Here is an 18,668-nt window from a genome sequence, read left to right as displayed (position 1 = left end):
ACCATCAACAATCTTGCATAATATCCAATGCATCCCCTAGCCTTCCAATAAATCAAGTCATTAGAGAAATTGAGTAAATGAACTTACAAACCATGGACCAAAGGTGGGGACTTCTTAATGGCCTACCCTTCCATAATGGGCTTCAGGTGTAGGTTTTAACCCTGTACAGAAATTACCTGCATACAAATTCTAAAACACAGAAAATAAATAATGCGAGAGCATAACACATAAAACACATATATGCAGAGATTTTCCCCTGGATCCAAAAACTGGGACTACCAGCTTGATTTTTCATTATGTTCCTTTTAAAGTTACAATACATATTTATACATGCCAAAGCATCCAATACCATAGACCGAAAACCATCGCGTCCAAAACCATGTGCGAAAAATCATGCACAAAACCATAGGTAGGTCCGCCCAACCTAATATAGGGTCCAAAAAAAAAAAAACTGAGGTGTTGCCCCAAACCCCATAGAGTGGGGTTACCTGCACCCCTCAAACCCCCTGTGACTCCCCCCGCTATGCATCGACGCAATGAAGTGGGGGCTTCGTCCCCATTCTAACCCCTCGGTTAACTACGTGGGCTAGTCGTGGAAAGAATATAACACAGCCCAGCATTCTCCCACTTGTTGTTTTCTTTCCACAGGGGGCCACAAGAGAGTTTAGTTATTTATCCAGTCCTGTAATGCCCATTGTTTCTCTACACCAAGATAACTTCTTAGAGCTCACAGATTTTGTCAATGCATCTGTAGTTTTATTCAAAGTGTCGATCTTTACCAGCAACACCTTTTTGTCTTCTATCATATCCCTCACAAAGTGATATTGAACATCAATGTGCTTTGTCTTTGAATGATATGAAGGGTTATTTGTCAGGAAAATTTCACTTTGGCTGTAACAGTCTATCCTTATAGCTCCCTGTACTAACCCCATACTTGAACACAATCTTTGCAACCAAACTGCTTCCTTGCTTGCATGAGTGGTTGCCATGTATTTTGCCTCTGTAGTTGATAGTGCCACTACAAATTGTTTCTTACTCATCCAACTGAATGAACCTCCAAATAGGTTAAACACATACCCACTTGTAGATCTTCTCTGATCCAGATCTCCAGCCTAGTCTGCATCAACAAAGCCAAGAATTTCCAACATTTTGTCCAATCCTAGTCTTCCTTGGTAGCACAAACCATAATCACTAGTGCCATGCAAATACTTGAAAACCCGCTTCACTGTTGTCCAATGCTTCTTCCCTGGTTTTGACATAAACCTGCTCAATACTCCCACTGCATGTGCAATGTTTGGTCTAGTACAGACCATCGCATACATCAGGCTACTGAATGCACTTGCATATGGAACACGGAACATGTCCTTTTCCTCTTCTTGTGTCTTGGGACACTGTTCAGCAGATAACTTTACACCTATAGGAATAGGAACCTTCACCAGTTTACTATCCTACATATCAAACCTCTACAATATTGTCTCGACATACTTCCTCTAGTTTAACCAGAGCTTCCTCTTTGTCTAATCTCTTTTAATTTCCATGCCCAAAATATAGTTTGCAACACCAAGATTTTTCATGTCAAATTTGGAGGACAAGTGGGTCTTCAAATCCTGGACAATTTCTTTGTCATTTCCAACCATCAAAATATCATCCACATACAAGACCAGATAAATAACACGGTCACCAATTAATTTAAAATACACACAGTGATATGCTTTGCTTCTAGTGAAGCGAAGTCCCTGTATAAATGTATCAAATTTCTAATACCACGTCCTCGGTGACTATTTTAACCCATACAGAGACTTCTTTAACTTGCATACCAGTGCTTTCTTACCCTTCACCGCAAAGCCTTCAAGTTGTTTCATGTAGATTTCCTCTTCTAGATCCCCGTGAAGAAATGATGTCTTCACATCCATCTATTCTTCCTCAAAATCAAAAGCAGCAGCAACAGATAAAAGTAATCTAATAGAAGTTACCTTGGCAACAGGAGAAAAAATATCACCAAAATCAATTCCTCGCACCTGGGAATAACCTTTTGCTACCAACCAAGCTTTGTATTTATCCACCTTTCCTTCTGCATTTGTCTTCTTCTTGAACACCCATTTGCTACCAATGGGTTTCCTTCCAGCCGAAAACTCCACCAGATTCCAAGCCTTATTTTTGTGCAAAGATGCCATTTCATCAACCATGGCCTCTTTCCAGAGTTTTCCGTCCTCTGAATCTACTGCCTTCTTCACAGTTCTAGGATCATCGTTAGTAATAGATAAAGAAAAATTTGAATAGAAAGCAGATGGACTATACCTTTCTGACTGCCTTCTTTCTCGAACTGATCTTCTCACCCCCGAAGTTTGTGGCTCTTCATCTTCTAATTCCTCCTCTGCCATAGAGTCTGATTCTTCCTCCTTAAGCTCAAACTCTATCTTCTCAGGTTCCTTTGGTTGGAATTCATGTTTAATAACATCTTTCACCTCTCTAAACACTACATATTGGCTATACACAACCTTCCTTGTTACTGGTTTCCAAAGCTTATAACCCTTTAAACCATCCTTATACCCAACAAAGATGCACTTTTCAGATTTACTCTCCAACTTGGTTCGTTTCTCCTTTGGAACATGTACATATGCATCACATCCAAATACCCTTAGATGTGAAAGAGAGGGTTTCTTACCAGTCCATACCTCTTGTGGAGTCTTATCCTCCAACACTGATGAAGGTGATTTGTTGACCAGGTAGCATGCTGTCTCCACTGCCTCTACCCAGAATTCCTGTCCTAACCCAGCACCACTGAGCATGCTTCTTGCCCTTTCCATCAAAGTCTTGTTCATTATTTCTGCCACTCCTTTTTTCTGAGGTGTATATGGAGTATTCTTCTGCCGTGCTATACCACACATCTTACAGAATTCTTCAAATTCCTTATTGCAAAACTCTCAACCATTATCTATCCTCAGCACCTTTATCTTCTTCTCTGTCTGGTTTTCCACCGGAGCCTTAAATTCTTTAAACCTGTCAAAGACTTCAGATTTCTTCTTAAGGAAATATATCCATGTATTCCTTGAGAAGTCATATATAAATGATATATAGTACACAGACTTACCCAGTGATGGAACCTTCACAGGTCCAAACACATCACTATGCACAAGCTCTAATATTTGTTTCGCCCTCTTACCACTAGAGGGTAAACTCACCCGATTCTGCTTCCCATATACACAATTTTCATAGAAATCAAAATCCAGAGAGTTATTACTCATACCTTCTACCATAACTTTACCATGAAGTATTCGAAGGCCCTTCTCTCCAATATGTCCAAGCCTTTGATGCCACAACATGGTCTTCTCTCCAGAGACCACTAGATTTTCTGCTCCACATTCAGGAACCACAGAGCTATTGCACCCATCAACAACAGTGCTACCTCTCACCTTGTAGAGAGTTCCAATCCGAAATCCCCGCATCAATACCAGTGTCCCCCAAACCATCTTGTAGGTATCCTTCTCGAACACTGTTTTTACACTTGCATCATCCAACTTTCTTATAGAAATCATATTTTTGGCTAATGTAGGAATATGCAGAACACCCGGAAGTGTTTTAACCCTTCCACCTTGCAATTTCAACTTTGCTTTTTCCGCGACCAATGATTTTAGCCTTCCTATCATCCCCTAAGAAGACATCACCACCATCATATTTCTTGTACTCACAGAACCACTCTCTATGGGGAGTGAAGTGAAAGGATGCACCTGAGTTAATCAACCATGCCTCATGATCTACATGTGTACTTGAAGAAGCCAAGTACACATCCCAACCTTCATCTGAGGTGGTTTTCGCATCTGTATAAGGAGCATCATCAGATCCCTTTCCTTTATCAGGAGCTTTAGATTTACAGTCCCTTTTGTAGTGCCCTTCCTTTCCGCATTTCCAGCACACCACCTTTACAAGTTTTCCTGGAGATTTAGATCTCCCACTTGATGACTTATTTTTGTTCCTGTTCTGGGACCTTCCTCATACAGATAAGGCATCACCATTCTGGCTCTCCATATTTTTTTGTCTCATCTCCTCCGTTAGCAAGGATGAGACTATTACACAATATTAAATGCGTTCAGATGCTCGATCATCGAGTCTCCATCTTTCATCCTCAGGTTATACAGTTTTTTCTGCAAGAACAATTTTTTCACCAGAGACTTATATTGGTACAAAATCCCTAACTTGTCCCACAAATCCTTAGTCGTAGCTTCCCCTAATACATTTAGTAACTCCTGTTGGTTTAGTACCCGGATCTACCACGATCAACTGATCTTTATCTACCAACAGATCCTCCATCCTGAGTTTCCACAACTCAAAACTCTGACCATTAAATTTATCGATCTCTATCTTTCCACTTATTGTCATCTTCTTCACCACCAGAATTGATCTCGCAGATCTCCCACTGAACAGGGTATACCATAGGCCTAAGCAAAACCCCTCAGCAACAAAGGCATCCCCTTGAAGCCAAAACTACTCTGATACCAAATGTAGGTTTTAACCCTGTACATAAATTACCTGCATACGAATTCTAAAACACAAAAATAAACAATGCGAGAGCATAAGACATCAAACACATATACACAGAGATTTTCCCCTGGATCCCAAAACCGGGACTACCAGCTTGATTTTTCATTATGTTCCTTTTCAATGTTACAATACATATTTATACATGTCAAAGAATCCAATACCATGGACCGAAAACCATTGCATCCAAAACCATGGACCGAAAACCATTGCATCAAAAACCATGTGCAAAAAATCATGCACAAAACCATAGGTTGGTCTGCCCAACCTAATATAGGGTCCAAAAACAAAATTTTTCGGGGCATTGCCCCAGACCCCATAGAGTGGGGTTACCTGTGACTCCCCCTGCTATGCAATCGGTGCAACGAAATGGGAGCTTTTCCCCCCTTCTAACCCCCCTGTTAACTATGTGGGCTAGTTGTTGAAAGAATATAACACAACCCAACATCAGGATGTGCCAATGTCTCATAAACTCCAAATGGGGTTAACCAAGTATCCTATTAGGTGGTTTCTACTTCTAAAGGGGATAATATGTTCAAGGTACATCCTTCAAAACGTGGTGGCATGTGACATATAGGTGAATGACATATGGGATGAGAAGGGGCATCCATGGACCTCATGTTGGGGTACAAGGGTAGCTAACAAAAGGGAAGCCAAAACTTGGGTTTATAATGTATAGGAGGGAGAAATCGCGGTACATGAGGTGCCTTGACATTGATTTTTCCACCCTTCTTTATATGATTTTTGTCTTTCCATGATTTTCTTCGATTAATTGCTTGAGGCTCGAGGCTCAAGGGGTAAGAGCATGATGCACAAGATATACTAGTGAATACCCCCTTTTATGGTAGGGCAGTTCATTGCCCACCAAGGTTTGGGACAATCATGGGTTCCTATATGATTAAGGAGGCTCATAGAACCTGTAGGAACCAGGGTGATGGCCATGATGATAGGGTAGAGCTCATGTATTGGATTTTCCCCACATGCTAAATGTGTTTGTCCCGACCATGTTTTGCATTTTGTTGTACTTTTTCCTGTTGAATGTGGCCAAATATGCTTTTGTCTTTCTTTTTAGCTGCATCAACCTCTAGGGCTTCATTCCAGGCCTAACCAAAGTTGAGCAAAAGGGGAAGGGGTGAGCTAACCCTATGTGGACCAAATGGAGGAATGTGGACCCAGGTGGGAGAAATGATGAATGGGGTAATAACGAGTGGAAAGGGGGTAATATATGTCGATAAGGGATTGAGACCACGCAACCAAAATTAGGGTTTCCTATGAAATACCATCCCTAAAGCAGAATGGTTAGTAAAATAAATCCCGTGGAACTAGAATTGAAGTTTAATATCCAAAAGAGGGATAGGGGATAAGAGCACGAAGCTAGCCCATTATTTCCATCAAATCCCCCCATTAATCCATGCCCAGAAGTTTCCATGATAAGAAAACTACAATACTCAATTATGAAATGACAAGGCATACCTTTAGGTTCGGGAGGCCCACCTTCAGACATACGATCATGGTAGATGGGCGAGGGATCACATGGCTAGCTCAAGTGGTGGATAAATGGCACAGTGATATAGTTGGCGGCTATAAGGGGATACTAGCTGCCAGTTAAGGACCATCTTGGAGAAAAAAAATTCTCCTAGGGATATCACACACAAATGGTGGGTAACATCTGGCTTCAACTGGGACGTGATCTCTCTCAAAGTGGACGAAGCTACTCGAACGTGAGGTCACAAGAACTCCAGCAATATCTTGGTTATTGTAGACCTGTCACCTACACATGTAATGGATGAAAAACACGGGGAAACATACTTTCACGATGTCTCATGATCGCTTATCCTAAATTTTAGGCCATAGATTTAACATAAAATAAAATATGCAAATATCCATCTACCTACCATGAGAAATATCATATGACATTACTTCTAATGAAAAAATCATCATGCAATGCATCTTACTCTACCATGCATATGATATAATGTCAAGTCTCAAGGAAAGAGGTGATACAAATTAATTTTACCGGCTCAGGCCAAAGTTCGTTGTTAAGTTTAGAAATGTAGTAATAATCCTCCCCAACCTTTCCATGAATCTTGACAAGTATGGGATCTCTATCAACCAAGACTAAATCCCCAGCCTTATATTCTTTCTTAGGCTTCCACTTTTTACTCATTTAGAGATTGGTCACTTGGGGATACAAAATTCGTGAGTCAGGAGAATAGGATAAGTATTCTCGATTTCACATGTTTCATAATAAGGTCCAATCTTGATCACATCAGGCAAGTATGTAGGTTCCCTATAAAGGATAAAAGGGATTCCATCAGATTTCGGAATGGTGGCATATGATAATTCCATTTGAACATGCCCCCCATTAGTATCCCCCCATTTCTTGGATAATAGCATCCCCCACACATCAGGAATATCAATGAAAATAACATCCATGAGGAGGGATATATCAGGATTCCTAGCTAAAGAAACCTTAAGGTCCTTGATGATACCTTCCACTTCCACGGGTTTGGAATTAAAACTGTTGGGCGTGGGATCCCCCAAGACAAGTTTTGGGGCTTAAAGCCAAAGTTTTGACTAATTCCATTATAAAGACTTTGTGATTTGTGGGCGCAAAGTTGTAATAGAGTCATAGGGTTGTCCACCCTCATAATTGTAATGTAATGTCGATTTGAGAGATCTACCCATGGTCCACGGACCATGGGATTGTATAAATAGAGTGAGGCTCTAAGTGTAAAGATATCGATAGAAGGAATAAGGATCAAAGGAAATTAATCCATGAAGCATTGAGTTGAAGTGTAGAGTTGTGTCTTTGGGTTGTAGAGTAGGAGAAGGCTTTGCAACTGAGTGCACAGAGGCCTAGTAGTCTGTAGCTGAGTGCGTGGACCCCTGTAGCTGGGTGCACAGGGAAGGTTGAGTCTGTAACCATTGGAAGCATTAATAAAGAGAAGTGTTACCATATTTCTGTGTATCTTTCTTGTTTTATGCATTGAAGTATATTGGTATGAATTGCAAGTTTACTATTTATTTACTATGCAAACTTATATAAATGTGCTAAATAAGTAAATCTAATAGAAGTTATATGTTTACGTGAAGATAACTAATTGTTATAAGAGGATAAGTAAGATCCATGGTGTGACTTTGGGAAATAGTGCAAATCGCTGCTTCAGCAACGCGAAATCCCCACAACCCCTGGTTAGGGTTGCGCGAAGGCAAATATAATAGGGCATGAAGGCCTCACAGGCCAAGGAAGGGCGCAAAGTAACATGCGTGAAAGCATTCATAGTTGGACTAAATCAACCCCTCAGACATCTCAAGGGTGCAGAAACCTAGTTCTAGCATCCTCACATACTGCTTCGAGTGAGACCTCAATCTGCGCTCTGCAGACTGTTGCCGAAAGGGCCAGTAGTATAGGGATTTGTTTGGCTAATTAACTCTGAACCTGGGTCAGGCCCCAACAAGCCAACAAATGGTTCCATTTTTGGGACCAAAATCTGCATAGATATGTCTGATATTGTATCATTGGAATCCAACTAAGAAAGAAATTGAAGGTTTGTTGGATAGGAGAATTCACGAGTTCGCGGCGCAGGAGAACAAGAATCCACGACTATCAAAAGAAGAGTGTTTAGACTGCTACCTGTACACAAATATCCATGAAATTTTATTCACATCTTTCTCTACTAAGTTGTACTAGTGGATCACGAAGTTAGCAGATAGCCAAGGAAGGTGCAAGCTTGACAATCCTATTGTGTGGACCCCAAAGTTGGTACGTAGATTGGAAGCATCAGAGGATAAGATTGCGCGTGTTGTTGATCACTGGCTCAATCGAATTATAGGAGGATTCATTATTGAGTTCGCGGTAGATACATCAATCAGCTATAGCGAGGCGAAGTGATGCTTCCTCAAAGGGCCACGAGGTAAGTACGTTAAGTCTTTGAACACTTGGATTAAAATTCTACTGTGAGAAAAGAGGATTATGTGAATACATTGATGTTTAGGGCTACGCGAAGTGGGAGAATTTATAGAAACAAAGGTAGTGCAAAACTAGAAACTAACCCCTTGATTTCACCTCCATGAGGGGACGAGGAGGAGCTCACAAAGGTCTCACCAAGAAGTGCGATCAATTTGATAAGGTATAGGATTCGGCACATACCACCCCCACCCACACCACCACATGTTTCACTACCTTCAACCCCATCTTTTCCCATACCACCTCCGCCACTACTGCGAAGCAATATGGCAAGCACAATAAAATTGTCGGTGTTCAAGGGAGTAGGAAATGAAGATCCAGACCAGTTTTGGTTCGTGATAAAAGTTGTATGGGAAGCGTAGGGAGTTACAAATGACAATATAAAGAAAGTGACATTGGTTAGTGCTCTACAGGATCGCGCGCTGACTTGGTATATTAAGCATTATAATGACAATCCGAATGTGGGGATCATGGATATCCAAATTGTGCTGAACAGAGAATTTAGCAGGCCGAAGTCAGAGGCATAGTCGATCATTGGGTTCAAGGAGATCACAATGCTACCAGGCGAGACCCCCTCGGAATTAAATTAGAGACTAAAGTGCAAAATTTGCGAAGCTGATATGACTTTGACAGATGGACAACATCGCGAATGGTTTGTAGCATCACTAATGTTGCATTTAAGGAAAACATTATCACAACAAAGGTTAACAACTCAGGAAGAGGCCTTGGAGATCACGATGAGGCTGCATGAGACCCCGATACAAGATCCTAACCTAGGAGTTCAGTAGATCCACGCACAATTGAAAAACTGAGATGCAGAGTCTGAAACAGGACAAGACAGCTCGCCAGGAAGTCCGCAAAGAGGTATGGTGTGTTAAATGTAAGGGTCAGGTTCATGACAAGGACCACTACCCAGTGTTCGTGAATTACCTCACAGGAGGAGGACTGATGTCGTTAAGACTAGAGGCATAAGCAGGACCTAGCACGGCGCCTGCTTTGTGGTGTGCGATTTGTCAAATAGGAGGAAAGCATGCTAGGACAACTGTCAGTTGTTGCAGAAGTACATGCAGAATTCACAACAGTTGTTCTGTAATTTTTGTAGATCGATTGGACAAGATGAGTGCACCTATAGAAGCTATGACCTGATGATGGATAGGACTCCCCTTTATAGAGTTCAGGTTGAAACGCGGCCCCTTGACCAAAATGCAGGAGTGGCGTGAACCAGATTTCAGGGGCACAGACAAGGCCAAGGTGGGGGAGGACTTGGAAGAGGTCATGAACAGTTGATATGTTATAATTGTGGGGGAGCAGAACATTATGCCCATGATTGTATGAATCCTACACGTCCATCATCTTTGTATTGTACCTTGTTTGATCATGAGACGGAGGATTGTCCCACACTGATAGTAAGGCTGCGCGACAAGGGAGCAATCTAATGTCCCTTGAATCAAAACCTGCAAATGATGAGGTCTGAGTTGTGTTAAGAAGACCCTAATGTGAACATTGTGCTCAGAAGTGGAATTACAACAGGGGATGATAAAGGCAAGCAACCAGAAGATAGTACTTGGGTTTGCAAGGCTTCGACAAAAGAACCAGAGTTTGATTTGGAGTGCACTAAGGAAATCTTCATGGAAACTAGGAAGAGCTTCACTAATGCCTCCACTTCAGGAAGAAAAGACAAACCAGAGCCAAAAATGGACCCATCAATGCTCACGATGTTCCTAGAAACATGAATGAAGCTACTGCACAACAGCAAGGCTGTAAAGGGATTACAAGAACTCATACATAGATGTGTTGGGACCGCGCCAAGAGAACTATACGTAATCCAGAAGATTGGAAAGCATGCGACAAGGATGGGAGGAGAAATGAGATTGACCACACATATTGGAGAATATGAGATGGACCAAGTGATTATATATTTAGGATCAGACATGAACGTTCTACCGAAGAAGACATGGGAGCGCATGGGAAGGCCTACGCTACAATGGTCTCCTATCCAGCTGCGAATGGCAAACCAACATAAGATCATACCTATGGGTAGATTGCAGGGAATCACTGTGGATATTTAAGGAGTAAGTGTGCTAGCAGACTTTGAAGTGATAGAGATTGTTGATGACAACAATCCCTACCCCATGCTATTAGGAATAGATTGGGCCACTAACATGAACGGGGTGATAAATTTGAAGAAGCGCAAGATGATTTTTGAGAAAAGTTCTCTACACGTAGTCATACCTTTGGACCCTACAGAAGGATTGCGATACACGGAGCCAGTGTGCGACTATGAAAGTGATGACGACTTAGACGACATCTACAAGATAACCGTGCGAGAGAAAGACTGGGTAAATCCCACCATGGATGGACGAATCTCATGGGATTGTGAAAGCTCCTGTACGTCAGATTCGGACGAAGAGATAGAGCCATGGCAGAACCAGTTGCATGAGGTGACCATGCTGAACTGTAATATGATGACAAGATCATTGCATTGCATATCGACTGAAGTGAGGGATCTACCTACTTATGATGGGTTAAGTGAGGTAGATGCTTTCCTGAACATATTTGAAAGAGAAGTGCCAGAACAGCAAAGTTTCGAGGCTTTGAAATGGCGACTATGCACTATGCCCACAAGGTTTTGGGGTATGCACCAAGGAAGCTTTGAGGACTGGCGCGAATGCAGGCGAATGATGCGCATGCATTTTGGGAAGCCTCAGATGTGACTAACAGACAAGAATGATGGACGGGATGATCCGCACACGCATATGTCCAGGTGGGTACAGGCATATGGTAAACAACCTGCGTGGATGCACATGGACTTCGCGTTTCAGAACACGGTCAACAAGCAAGTGTTGGCGAGGAAATTGCACGAATGGTCTCTCCAGTTGGGATGACGAACTGTGGAAAGAAAGAGTGTATAGAAGGTTGCCCATGCAAAAGCCTTTAACGAAGTGTGTGAAGCATTGAACATGGTATATAATGCACAGCGGAGTGACTAGGACCTGCACGTACCAACAGTTCTATGGGCCTATAGGACAACGTGCAAGAAAATAATGAGGCAGATGCCTTCTAGGGTGGCCTATGGAGCATCCACTATAGTCCCAATAGAGTACAGTATGCCTAGTCCGCGCATAGAAATGCCGATATATATGATGGTTCGTAGAGCCTTGGAAGAAGGAATAGTGCAACTGAATGAAGAAGAACGCTTGGGACCTAAGGAAGAAATCTGGCAAGGTGATCTTAGGCTCCAAGAACTCATGAAAGAAGGGGTGCGGCTAAGGGAGAAAATTGCTCTGGTGGAAGCAGAAGTGAAGAAGCTTGAGGAAGAAATAAAGAAGGATTTTCTTGATAAGAAAATCAGGGTGATAAAATAAGGTGCGCATGACTGCGATGACAAATTTGGGGACTACCACCAAGAGAGGATCAATTTGATGCCTTGGATTGGACCGTATATTACTAAAAGGATCACCCATGGTGGCATGATACAGATGGTAAAGTGCACAACGCACACAGTAAAAATAAAAGGCATATTTTCTCTAGGAAAAGTGATGGATGACTGGTTGAAACCCTATACAGGTGGTGCGTCCACCTGACTAGCCATGGGAAGTACAATCTTAGTGCTCTAGGTACTTGAAAGGAGGCGCGGGACTATAAACTACTATGTCCAAGATCTATGCGATGTCAGGGTTACATGCAGGAGCAAAGTGTCACAAGGTCTGTGACCGCGCAACGGGGGTTGTGCTGCCACGCGGGTTGGCTGGAAAGTGACCGTTGTAGTCACTATTCACGATGTGATGCCTAACTTGAGACCAAATGGAGCTGGCAGCAGACATTTAAGATGAGCTTTATGGGTAAGATTTGGGAAAATATTCCGCTAAGGGAGCATTAGTGGACTAGATTTGGGGGGAACGGTCGAATTCAAATTCAAAAGTCACTATAAATTACAAAGGGCTACCCAGCAAACAACACTTGGTCATTTGCAAATTGAGTTGTCATGCACCCCGAGTATTCTGAACCGAGACTTGTGTGTCCTGTGGAGAGCATTGGTTGAGCCCCTGATTGAACGGTTGATAGATTTCTAGATGAACAATATGGCAGCATCTGAAGAAGCCAAAGAAATCGCAGAGATGACCGTCAAAGAAGCTGCGTAGGCCATGACCATAGAATATGCCCTTGAGAGTGCCAGGATTTTTGTGGAAATCCCTAAATCACCACACACGCTGAGACTGAAGAAAGACAAACAACCAATGATTCCAGTGTGTGTGTCCCCTCGAAACCCGATGCGAACCAGATTAGCAATGGAGGAAAAAGGGAAAGTGGTTAACCTGGAAACCGATGAGGAGGACGAAGACTTGGAGGATATCATAATTGAATAGGATGAGGACAAGGGCATGGTGGAAGAAACCGAGGGCGCAATCCCTCTAACTAAGCTGCCTGATTATGTCCCTCCGCAGAAGGGGAAGGCGAAGGTGCCCAAGGACCTCAATGAGAGCAAGATCTCTCTGTAGACTTCGCTCCTCTCGGATGATATCATCTTTGAAGGAACGCACTTGGGAAGGGTGTCGAGCTTAAAATTCGAAGACTGGGATCTCACTGACCACGAGAAATTCCCTCACTTGGCGACTGCACACCTCATGAAGCCAAAGAAACACACCGCAGTGGGAGTTATAGAGTTGGAGTCGCATAAGTGGTTACGCGGAGTCGAAAAGGCAGGGTTGTTGAACCTGCTCTGGGTGCCACATTACCATCGCGCCCCAGTGTCTATCTTCATCATGAAGAAGCTACTCTTCCTGGTGCATGGTGGATGTTTGTAGCAAGAGGAGCCCATCCCCATCACAGACCACCTAATCCATTGAATTACCTGACTCCTGTGTAAAGGAGAAGACCCAACAGACATTTCGGAGGGGAAGAGCAGTGATTTGGCCATCGCAGAGGCCATGAAAAAGAAATACAAGCTGGAGAAGAAAAAGAGGGGCTACGTGATCTCCAATATCAACAACAAAGCCATCAGAGTGGCGACTCATATATTGGCGGGTAAGGTCATGCGGAAGTGTTGAGCGAATGAGGTGCCCGTGCCGGTGGTGGCACTTGTCGAACAGTGCACAGAGGGGGTCCAATTTAACTAGTCTGAATTCTTGTGCAAGGAGTTCCTGGAGAATTGCCGCGAGGCACAGGAACAAGGAAAAAATTTCCACTATGCATGGCTTCTGCTGTCCATAGCGTTGGTGGTTGGGGAATTGCCTGAGGACAACCAGTTCCCCATAATTGCAAGGGATCTCCCAGAGGCCGCGAAGTACACTTCATTGTGAGCCACTAAAGACGCGAAATGGGTCCATGACAGTAAAATATTTTGGGTGTTCATGGAGATGAACATCAGAATGGGGATAAACCGCAAGCCGCGGTTATCACCCACTGTCTACAATAGCCTGCACAGTTTCTCAGAGTTTAAAGCGGACTTTCATCACATCTACCTCAGGGCGTGTAAGGACGCTGCAAAGAAGTGGAATGAGCTACCATATATGGGCACAGATGATATGATCTGCAGCCGTCTGAGCAAAGTTTGGAGGTCTTCACGCGAAGAACTCCGCACTGACAAAGTGACTCGAGAGAGAGTCATGATGTTTGTGTTGGGGGCCTATTGGGCGTGGGATCCCCCCAAGACAAGTTTTGGGGCTTAAAGCCCACGTTTTGACTAAGTCCATTATAAAGACTCTGCGATTTGAGGGCGCGGAGTGTGAAGTTGTAATAGAGTCAAAGGGTTGTCCGCCCTCATATTTGTAATGTAACATTGGTTTGAGAGATCTACCCATGGTCCGCGGACCAAGGGATTGTATAAATAGAGCGAGGATCTAAGTGTAAGGATATTGATAGAAGGAATAAGGATCGAAGGAAATCAATCCATGAAGCACTGATTCAAAGTGTAGAGTTGTGTCTTTGGGTCATAGAGTAGGAGAAGGCTCTGCAGCTGAGTGTGCAGAGGCCTAATAGTCCATAGCTGAGTGCGTGGACCCCTGCAACTGAATGCGCAGGGCAGGTTGAGTTTGTAACCGTTGGAAGCATTAATAAAGAGAAGTGTTACCATATTTCAGTGTATATTTTCCTATTTTATGCATTGAAGTATATTGGGTATGAATTGCAAGTTTACTGTTTATTTACTGCGTGAACTTATATAAATGTGTTGAATAAATAAATCTAATAGAAGGTATTTGTTTACATGAATATAACTCATTTTTATAAGAGGATAAGTAAGATCCATGGTGTGACTTAGGGAAATAGTGCATATCACTACTCCAGCATCGAAAAATCCCCACAGCCCCTACTTAGAGCTGCGCGAAGGGGAATATAACAGGGTGCGAAGGCCTCGTGGGCCAGGGAAGGGTGCAAAGTAACCTGCATGAAAGCATTCACATTGGACTAAATCAACCCCTCAGACATCTCAAGGGTGCGAAAACCTAGTTCCAGCATCCTCCCATACTGCTTCGGGTGAAACCTAAGTCCACACTCCACGGACTGTTGTCGAAAGGGCCAGTATTACAGGGATTTGTTTAGCTAATTAACTCCGAACCTGGTTCAGGCCCCAAAAAGCCAACAAAAACCACATATCTTCTTGTATGGTCGAGTGATGTTGAGACCCAATTTCTTCATAACTGTCAAAGGCATGATATTTGCGGAAGCCCCTGAGTCTAACATACAATTATGTAAGAAGAGGTCATTGATAGCTAAAGTAAGCAAGAAAGTTTCATGCCTAGGGTTCCAGTCAGGAATATGAATGTTTTGCAATTCTTTAGCTAGTTCTTTTTCATGAATTCCCAGGGACTTCTTAATTTATTGTTGTTGCTCGAGAATCTTAGAAATATCCTTCAAAGGAATGAGTATAGTCATTCTTCCTACGATAGCCCCAATGTCGATGTAAAGTTTAACTTCTTTCCCTTTTTGCTTCTTCTTGATGTATTATTTCCTTGGAGGATCTTTTTTTGGATTGGATTTCGTTGGGGGATCCTTCTTGGGAGGAATTTTGGGGATAGATTCTTTGGAAGGGGATTTCTTAGGTGATGGATCTTGTTTAGATGCTTCCTTAGGAGTTGAGGGGTCTTTACCCTTTTATTTTCATGAATATTGGACCCCTTGGAATATTTCCTTGCTATCAGAGTTAAGAATGGATTCTTCCTTTTCTTTTTAAGGGTGACCTCACTAATGGGAGGATGTGTATACAACCCCCCTAGCAAAATTTTGAAGATGTTAGATTCCATAAGGTTTCCCTATGCATGAATTTGTTCATCCTCACTCTCTTCCTCTTCACCTTCCTCATCCTCAGATGAAGAGTTTGGCTCAACAGCATTAGTTGGAGCCAAAGTGTTTGGGAATTGAGAAGAGCTTGGCCTATCTTCTTCACTTTTATTTTTGAGAAAAGGCTTTCCTTTTGGGGTATAACTAGATTTTTGGGCCCTTTTCAAGGCAGTGATTTTGTTCATGATAACCCTGTCACATGCATTGGCTTCTTCAGTGAAATTTTCTATCCTATTGAGGATAGAAAGGAGAGTTTCCTCATGTTTATCTTTAGGCTTCTCCTTCTTGGCCGCAATTCTAGATCTAAGGTGGTCATTGATATCAAACTTCGAGATTCGTATGTTTTCGTCAACTTCCATTGCTATCTCTTGAACTTTAGGAAAAGTGGAAGGTTTCTTATCTCATAAACTCTTGGTGAAATGGACACCCACTGTCGTCATGAATTTATCAAGGATATTTGCTTCAGATGGATTCAAATGATCAGGTATATCTTTGACTAGCCTATAAAACTTTTGAATGAATTCTTGCATGTCCTCCCTTCCCTTGGTTATTTGGTAGAATTTTTCAATAGTGAATGCCCCTTGGGAATTTCATGACCACCTTTTCATGAACAAGCCTTCAAACTCATCGGGAGTGTTGTATGCATGTAGGGGGAAGGCTAAGGTACCAATCTCTTTCTTATCCCTCAAGTGATAAAGAAAAAATCATCATGAGTATATCTCCATCAAAGGTCATTCTAGGGAATATTTTCCAATGGAATTCTTCAATAAAAGCATAGACAGTCCAAGTAGCATCCCCTTTGAATTTTGGTAACCATCGGTTATATTTTTCAAGAAAGGGCTTGGGTTCATCACTTAATTTCAAAGTGGCAAAGACACTAACCAAGTGTTTTTCACTCTTGGTAATCTTATTTTGATCTTGTTTTGGGTCAATGTTAGAACTAGATGGCATCTTTTGAGATGGATCACTGACCTTCCCAAATTTAGGGAAAAGAATAGTTCCAATAGGTGATGTATTTTTCTCTCCCATTTTTGCAGTAGCCCTAGTAAAAGGAGGAATGTTGTCACCTTCAAGTAAACTAGGGGTTTGTACAATGAGTGGATTCACCAAAGGAGTTATTTATAGAGGTCATCAATGAATCAACCCCTCAATGATTCACTAGGGAGGTAGACCTGCTTCCAACCCGCAAACAGTGCCTGTTACTTCTCAAACTAGCAAGGGACCTAAAGGGGCAACTGCTAGACCAAAGGCAACAAATGGAGACTTAGACCAATGTCACTTTAGCTAAGGCTCCCTACTATTTATAGCCATTCACCAATGGGAAGAGACCCGGTATATATGGAGTCACAAATGAAGGATAAACCAACAAGAGGATATAGAGTGACCCAAATAATCCCTTTCCAAAAGAGGCTGAAGAATGGAGCTTGCTTGTTTTCTAAGCAAGGTACAATATCTTCTAGGAGAAGGAAGGGAGGATTTGAGGGTTAAGTTTAGGGGATATGATTTGTGAAAGAGTTTCCCAATCCCTAAATTCCTTACTGAAATTGATATCTCGGATGATTCCTAAAAAAATGTATTTTCGAAGGAATGGGACCACATGGGACCAAGTGGACACAACCTAGGTTAGGAGGTAAGAGTTTAGAAACCAACGATATTCTTAACCTAGAAAAAGAGAGGTAAAGGATCAAAGAAAATATTTTCACTTAAAGGTGTTGAATTGATCCTGTGATGCACTAGCCTTGGGGATACCAGGGTAAAGTTTGATCTTGGAACTGGGGCTTGTCTTTTCTCAAAAGTCCACTATCGTAATGGATTTAAAATTGGAGTAGTCCTTGAGGATACACCAATGCAGGAAAGGCTAGGAGATCAAAATTTTTGGAGGGTTATTTCGTCGAGAAAATTATGGCCTAGGTGACCCAACTTGGCTATACCTATGAAAAGGTAAAGAAGAATTGAATTTGGGTGACCACCTCTTGGTAGATCAGTGCCTTAGTCTTGGGACAATGGATTCTATGATGAATATGAATGAGGACATTTTTTCTTAGTCAAGGAGGCCTTAGACTACCTTGCTTGCCTTCTAGGGCAAAGGGAATCAATTTTGCAGCCTTTATACTTTGACTTGAAAAAGGTGATGGCTTATCAAGACGAATTTGTTGATAGAATTATCCCTAGGAAATTTCATTCAAAATTACAAGGCCCATACATTAAGAGATGCTATATAGAGACAAAATTCCACAATTAAAGCAGTAAATTCATGTAGCAATTTGTTGTGGGGAAAAATGCCTATGCAGGACGATCTTATCCACCTAAGGTGTGACAGTGCCTTAGCAACAAACAGAGGCAGCTATTCTGGTTTCTTCCTTTATGAAATGGGAAAGAAGAGAGATCAATGGACTTACCGGTGTCTTCCGTTTGTCCCTCGATCTAGATCCTCTTCTCTTTGGGTGTTCACAGCTACTTGCTTTCCTGCAAGATCACAAGAGAACAGCTACTTGCGACAAGAGAACAGCTACTTGAGACAAGAGAAGAACACAACACAAAGGCAGATATTCATATTCATAAATGATTCAGGATTAGAAATAAATCAAATACACTAATGCGATCATACATCAAAGATACATCAGCATATAGGAGAAAACCAAGATAGCTTTATTGATAAATAACAAGGTTCAGGAAGAGATACAACCCAGAGGGCTCCAATCTAGCATCTCCTTCCCAGCAGAATGGAATTCCTATCTTCACCTCCCTTCAAAGCATTAAGCACCCAATGATCTCAGTCTCAAACCAACAGCAATTCTTTGCAATAACAAAATTCCAGCCCCTAGATCTCATGGAGGAGAGATCCATATATAGATGTTTTGGAGAGAGGATGAGTCAGCTTGAG

This window comes from Pinus tabuliformis, chromosome 4_2 (genome assembly GCF_031772625.1).
Source record: "Pinus tabuliformis cultivar Carrire ecotype Pingquan chromosome 4_2, CPIR1, whole genome shotgun sequence".
Lineage (NCBI taxonomy): Eukaryota > Viridiplantae > Streptophyta > Pinopsida > Pinales > Pinaceae > Pinus > Pinus tabuliformis.
This window is presented reverse-complemented; position numbering follows the sequence as displayed.